This window comes from Penaeus vannamei, chromosome 2 (assembly GCF_042767895.1).
Source record: "Penaeus vannamei isolate JL-2024 chromosome 2, ASM4276789v1, whole genome shotgun sequence".
NCBI lineage: Eukaryota > Metazoa > Arthropoda > Malacostraca > Decapoda > Penaeidae > Penaeus > Penaeus vannamei.
Window position 1 is genome coordinate 15,168,661 of NC_091550.1, and position 7,500 is coordinate 15,176,160.

Consider the following 7,500-nt stretch of genomic DNA (forward strand, 5'->3'; position numbering starts at 1 on the left):
CATTATCATTATCATAATTCATGGTATTATTGGTATTATTAATATCCTTATTTTATTATCACTATAATGATTACTATTATCATAATCATTCTATCGCCCCTATGGTCCCAGACCTCCTACATCCCCCCCATCCCCCCTACCTTGTCACCTCATAGCCTCCCCTCCCCGTCCTCAGGCCCACCCTACCACCCAACACCCCCCCTCCCCTCCCTCTCCCCTCCCTCTCCCCTCCCCCTCCTACCCTCTTACCCCATACCCTCCCCTCCCCCTCCCCCTCATCTCCCCGTCCTCAGGCCCACCCCACCACCCAACATTCTCCCACCCCTTCCCCTCCCACTTTCTCTCCCCTCCCCCTCCCCCCCTCCTTCCCTCTTCCCTCTCTCTCCCCTCTTTTCCCTTCCCTCCCACTCCCCAACCTCATCCTATCACCCCATACCCTCTCCACCCCCTCCTCCCTCCCCTCTCTCTCCCCAGCCTCCCCCTCCCCAACCTCACCCAACACAAACACTCCCCTGATCGGTCACGGCGCCCCTACGAATGGGCGTGGGAACGAGGGCGCTGGAGTGATGGACGAGGGAGCGAGGAAGGAGGGTGGAGGGAGAGGAGAAAGAGGAGGAGGAGGAGGAGGAGATTGAGGGTGGAAGGAGAGGAGGAGGAAGGGATTGAGGGTGGAGGGAGAGGAGGAGGAGGAGGTGGAGGAGATTGAGGATGGAGGGAGAAAAGGGGGAGGGTTGGGGAGAAAGAAAAAGAGTGAAGGAGGGAGAGGTAGAAAAGGGGGAAAAGAGAAAGGAAGAAGAGGTAGAGGAGTTAGAGGAAGAAAAGGGGAGGAAGGGGAGGACCAAAAGGAAGATGGTGAAGAGCGTGGTTCATGAAAGGGAGAAGGATATGGAGGTGAAAGAGGGAAAGGAAGAAAGAAAGGACGGAAGGAAAGGGGACTGAAGGGAAGGAAGAAAGAGAAGTTGGAGTTGGAGTTGGTGGTGGAGGAGGAGGAGGTGGAGTAGGGAGAATGAGGAAGGAAGGTAGAATAGGGTAGTATAGGTCTAGAGGATATGTAGGAGGGAGATAAGAAAAGAAGAGGAGAAGAGAGGAGAGGAGGAAGAAAGGGGATAGAATGAGGGCTGCGAGGAGATGGAGGAAAAGGCGGTGATGGAGAAGGATGAAGAGATAAAGGGAGAAAGAGGAGATAGTAAGTGAACAGAAGGAGGGGGGGGGGGAGCATTTTGTAATAAGGAAGAATAAGAAGAATAAGAAAGGCATATTAATGATTTAAGAAATAACATAATGAAGAAGAAAAAGCAAGGAATAACAGGAAAGACAGAAAGCAAAAGAAACGAAAGATGGTTCAAAGGAGGAGTAAAGAGAGAAGAGGGAGGGAGGGAAGGAAGGAGGGAGGGAAAACTAATGAAGATAAGGGACGAGAGGAGGGAAATGAAGGAGGGAGGGAGGAAGAGAAATCAAAGAGAGGAAAGGAGGAGCGAAAAACAGGAAGGAGAAGCAAAAGAAAAGGGAAAGAAAGGAGGAAGAGAGGAAAAAAGGTAAAGGAAGGATCTAGAACGATGGAGGAGGAATGGAAAGAAGGGGAAACAAAAAAGAGAAAAAAAAAAAGAGGAATGAACAGGAAGAGAGAGAAAGGGAGGGGAATAACAGAGGAAAGGGAGGAAGGGAAAAGAGGGAACGAGGGAGGGAGGCACGAAGGAGGGAGGGAGGGAGGGAGGGGAGGGAGGGAGGGAGGGAGGGAGGGAGGGAGGGAGGGAGGGAGGGAGGGAAGGAGGTAGGGAGGGAGGGAGGGAAGGAGGGAGGGAGGGAGGAAGGAAGGGAGGGAGGAAGGGACGGAGGGAGGGAGGGAGGGTAGAAATGGTGCCAAACAAGTTCCTGATGGCTGTTTAATAGTGAGTAATGGTTGATTCCTGCTCGTGATGGACCGCTGCCAATTCTGCTTCGAATTTCTTCTGCACCGCCCCTCGCTTCGCCCCCCCCCCCACCGCCCCTCCGTCAACGCCTCCTTCTTGGCTCCCTCCTTTCATTTTTCTCACTTCCCGTCTTCCTTCCCACCCGCTTAACCACCCTGTGACGCCCCCTTTCTCTCATCCTCTTTCTATTTCTCTTGTCCACTCGCCTTTTCTGACACAATTGAAAGGTCCTTAACGCTTTCTCCTTTTATCCTTCTTCTGTTCTACATTTCTATGGGGAATTTCATTTGATTATTTTTTTCTTTCTCTTTTTTTTTTGTTTTTGTTTTTTTCTGTCTCTCTTCTTCTCCTTCTTCTTTTCATCATCATCATCATCATCTTCTTCTTCTTCTTCTTCATTCCTCTTCTTCTTATTATTTTTTTCTTCTTCTTCTTTTTCTTCTTTATCTTCTTCTTCTTCTTTCTTTCTTTCTTTCTTTCTTTCTTTCTTTTTACCCTTTTCCTCATCAACTCTCGTTCTTCCTTTCTTCTTCCTTCTCGCATCAACTTCATCTCCCTATTTAAATTATTCCTCCTCCTCCCTCTTACCCACTTCCCCCCTCTCTCCTTTCTCCTTAATTGCTTCATCGCCGCTTCACCAGCTCCCTCTCCTCCTCTCCCCCTCCCCTTTCTACCCTCTCCTGCCCCCTATTATCCTCTCCCTTCTCTCTATTCCATTCCCACTCCCTTCTCCATATCCCTTTCCGTTCTTCCTTCTCTCTCTTCTTACTTGCTTTAACGTATTCTCTCCCTTCCTCTCCCCTTTGTTACCTCGTCCTTTTTTCTTTTGTCCATTACCTTCTGGCCCCTCTTTCTCTTTTTCTCCCTTCCACTCTTTTCTCCGATCTCTCCCTTTCTCGCCCTTTTATCGACATTATTTTCCTATTCTTTGTTTAATTCACCTTTTCCTCTATTTTGTGTTACTATTTTTTTCTCTATAAAGGATATGAATAAAAGTGTAAGCAAGTTATAGATAAACATCAACACCAATAACAACAAAAAAAGAGAAAAGAGAAAAGTGTCAGAATAAGCAGGTAATAAAACATGAATCATCATTATGTTCAGGATAAAATGCGACAAAACGAGTATTTTGGAAATAAGTAGAATTGAAACGGTGAAAGAGAAAGGGAGAAGCAGACAGACAGATAGATATAGATGGGTAAAAAGAAGGATTTTTTAAAAATAAATAGACAGATAGAAAGAGAGAGGCAAAGAGACAAGTAGACAGACGGATATATAAATGAACAAAAAGACAGAGTACTTTGGAAGCCACCATAGCTGCAATCAAAGAATTTCATATAACACAAAAAAAAGAAAAAAAAATGTAATTTTTCAATGGTGATAACGAATCAGTTAAAAAGATACATACAACTAATGAAAGCATAAATAGATAAATAATTAAATGAAAATGAATAAACAGATATATGCTGTCCAATTTCCTATCCGTCTTATTAAAAATAAGATTATGTAGTCAAGGAGTAATTTCGTTTGAGAGAATGGACTAAAGAGCACAAGGAAGAAAGTACAAATAAACAGTCTGAGCTAAGCATAGAATCATAAAACAACAGGGAAGTAGGAAAGCATACACATAGAATCAAACTGAGCTTGGCTTTGTCTAAGAGAGAGAGAGAGAGAGAGAGAGAAACAGAGAGAAAGAGAGAGAGAGAGAGAGAGAGAGAGAGAGAGAGAGAGAGAGAGAGAGAGAGAGAGAGAGAGAGAGAGAGAGAGAGAGAGAGAGAGAGAGAGAGAGAGAGAGAGAGAGAGAGAGAGAGAGAGAGAGAGAGAAACACGTAATTTGATGGCAAAAGTAGAAAATAGATATCAATGATTAAACAACAATGATTGCGAAAAACAAAACAAAAATTATCCTCTCGAACAAAGGGTAAATATAGTGCCTTAAACGAACATACCAATAGAAAGAGCAACGCAGAAAGAGGAAAATCGTCACAATCTTATTCAACACCTTCCCCCCCTCCCCTATCGCCCACCGCAGTTGCAATCACACGTTTGCATTCATAAACAAGCAACATATTAAGCCCCTGATTCGAACAAATAAGCAAAAAAACTCAAGTCCTTGCTTCCTCCACAGTTATAATTTCATAGTTTTGTTTCATATGTAAAAAAGATAATAATAATAAAAAAAAATAAACTAAAAAAAAAAAAATGTAGTGAACTTTCACATTAACTCCTCCCTCCCTCTGTTTTCTTTCTTTCTCCTGCGTCTCTCCCCTCCCTTCTTTTCCCTATTTCTCTATCCCTTGCCCCTTTTTTTCTCCATTCATCTTCCCTTCCCTTCTTTTCCATTTCTCTCTTTTTCCTCTATCTTTCCTTCCCCACTATCCCTCCCCTTTTCCCTTCCCTCCATTCACTCCTCCCTCATCACCCCCTTCCTTTCCTCTCCATACTTATCAGCCTTTTCCTATCCTTCCACTCTTCCTTCTACACTCTTGATCTCCTCCCACTCCCCACCCCCCCTTCTTTCTTCCCCTCTCCATGCTCTCAACCTTCTCCCCTCCTCTCAATCATTTCCCTCTCTCCCTTCCTTCCCTTTCTTCTCCCTTTCCTCCTTCCTTCCTATCCTTCTCAATCTTCTCTTCCCTTCCACCCTCCGGCCTCCTTCCCCTTTCTTTGCCTATCCTTTCATCCATTCACCCTCTCTCCCTTTCCTACCTTCTCCTTCTCAATCTCTTACCTCCTTCCTCTCCGCTTCCCTCCTTCCTCTCAACCTTTACGCTCTCCTCCTTCCTCTCCCTTTTCCTCCCCTTACTCCCTCATCACCCACCGCCCCACTTCCTCTCAACCATCCTCCTTTGCCTCTTCCTTCTATCCTTATTTCCTCTCCTCCCCCTTCCTCCTCCCTCTCACCCATCCCTCTCACCTCCTTCTTCCCGTTCCTCCCCCTCTCCCCACCACCTTCTACCCTCACCTACCCCCCTCTCTCCCTCCCCCCTCCCTCACCCCTCTCCATCACCTCCTTCTTCCCCATTCCCCCTCCTCCTCCTCCTCCTCCCTCACCTACCCCTGAACAACCCCTATTCCTTCCTCAACCCCTCTCCCTCACCTCCTTCTTCCCCATTCCCACCCACCCCTTCCTCCCTCACCTACCCCTGAACAAACCCTCCGCCCTTCCCCCACTCCCCCTCACCCCTCTCCCTTACCTCCTTCTTCCCCATCCCCCCACCCCCTTCCTTCTCCTCCCTCTCCTACCCCTGAACAACCCCTCCTCCCTCGCCCTCCCCACCCCTGCCCCTCACCCCTCTCCCTCACCTCCTTCTTCCCCATTCCTCGCCCCTCCTTCCTCCTCCCTCACCTCCTTTTTCCCCATCCTCTCCCCTTCCTCCTCCCCTCCCCCCCAAACACCGCCGCAGTCGCAGAAGTTGCGTCAATAAACGCAGCCACGGAGTACGAACGCCACGAGGCCTCTGGTATTTTTGCTTGCGTCTTAATGGTTTCTTCGGTCGCTCTGCTGAAGAAAATTTTCTTGGCAGTTTTGGTGGGTGGGAGAGATTGGGGGGGGGGGGGAGGGGAAGGGGAAGGGAGAGGAGGTGCGGGAGAGTAAGAGAATAGAGGGGAAGGAAGGATTGGGGGGAGGAAAGGGGAGGAAAGAAAGGAGGAAGGAAAGAGAAGTGTGGAAGGGAGGAAAATGGAGGGAGAAAGGGAGGAAGGAGTGAAGAAAGTAGAAAAAAGGGAAGATAAGAGGGGCAGGAGGGGGAAGAACAGAGGTAATAGGAGAGGTGGCAAAACTGAAGGAAGGGAGATAGAAATAAGAGGAAAAGAAGAAAATCGGTGATAAAAATACAGGGGAAAGAGAGGTAAAAAAATGGGGGGCGAATAAGAGAAGATAAAAAAGAAATGTGGAAAGATAGAAAAAGTAGGAATAGCAAGAATCAAAAAGATATTGGCGCTGGGTGGAATTAATAGATATAGAATAATCCGGAGAAATAACTGGGGAAAGAAATAAGAGAAAGAAATAAAGAGATAAACAAAGAACGCGAAGGGATAAAAGGACAACAGAGAGAACGAAGGAAAGATATGAGGTGTCAACAGACAAAGAATTAGTCGAGAAAAGGCAGTAACAAGGAGGAATGAAATTGGAATACATTTGAATAATTCGAGGAGTAAAAGAAAGAGAGAAGAGAGGAAAATAGAAAGGGAAAATAAACAAGAGGAGGAAAACAAGTCGACCCTTAATAAGTTCTTGATAATTTGATTTCTTTTCCTCATTAGAATTTCGTCTCGGAGAATTTCCAGAGTTCGAGGAGGGATCCTTGCTGAGCTGCTCCCTATATATGTATATTTCTTAATGGCATTTGTAAATGTTTTATTTATGTGTGCTCCCTTTTATTCCTCCCCGACTCTCTGTCTGTCTGTCTGTCTGTCTCTCTCTCTCTCTCTCTCTCTCTCTCTCTCTCTCTCTCTCTCTCTCTCTCTCTCTCTCTCTCTCTCTCTCTCTCTCTCTCTCTCTATATATATATATATATATATATTTATATATATTTATATATATATATATATATATATATATATATATATATATATATATATATATATATATATATATATATATATATATATATCTATATATGTGTGTGTGTGTGTGTGTGTGTGTGTGTGTTTGTCTGTTTATTTGTTCCGTTCCATTTCATCCTTCCTTATTAATTTCTTACTTTTTTCATCTTCTGTTCATTATCATCTCCTTTCTATCCTTTATTCCGGATGCCTCTCCTCTCCCGTCATTCGCCCCCCCCCCCAGTAAAAAGAGAGAAAGAAAGAAAGAAAGAAAAGCAACGATATTTTGAGTAATTGCTTCAGTTTCAAGTTTTATAGCTTGAGTGGAAGAAGCAACATCATTTCTAATAATAATGTATCGTATTTTTTATTTACATGTAATTCAATTATTTACCATTTACTGATCATTTATATATTTCAATCTACTTATCGTATACATTTATTTATTTATTTATTTACCTATTCATCCATCCGTCTGTCTATCTATCTATGAGTTATTTAGTTATCTATTAATTCATGCATTACTGCATTTACTTACTTTCTGTTTACTTTCGTATTTACTTATTTATCCACCTCATTAACATCATTCGCATACTAATTTATTCCTTTATCTTTTTATCTATTCCCATATCCATACACCTATTCCTCTTCCACTTTTTTTTTTTTATCTTTAAAAATAATAACTTACCCATGATTCTTTTTTCTCTCTTATCCTCCCTTTTTCCTCTATCGAATTCGGTGACTGAACAAACGTTTCAGATCAAATGCAATGAAACGTTTACGGATCGAAGAGAACTCAATCACGTTCGACTTGTAACGAAAGACTTGCTGTGTTTACATCATTCGTTTGGAAATCAGAATATTTTTTACTTCAATGAATCTTCTTTTTTTCGAAGTTTGGGTTTCGAAGCTTGAATGAAGCTTTGGTTCGAGATATTTGAAAAAAACAGCTGATTGGGTGTTTTGGTTTGTGTTTAGAGAACTGGTGTGTCAGAATAGTGGTGTCAGGTGAGTGGTGACAGACGCGTGATACCGTGTAAAA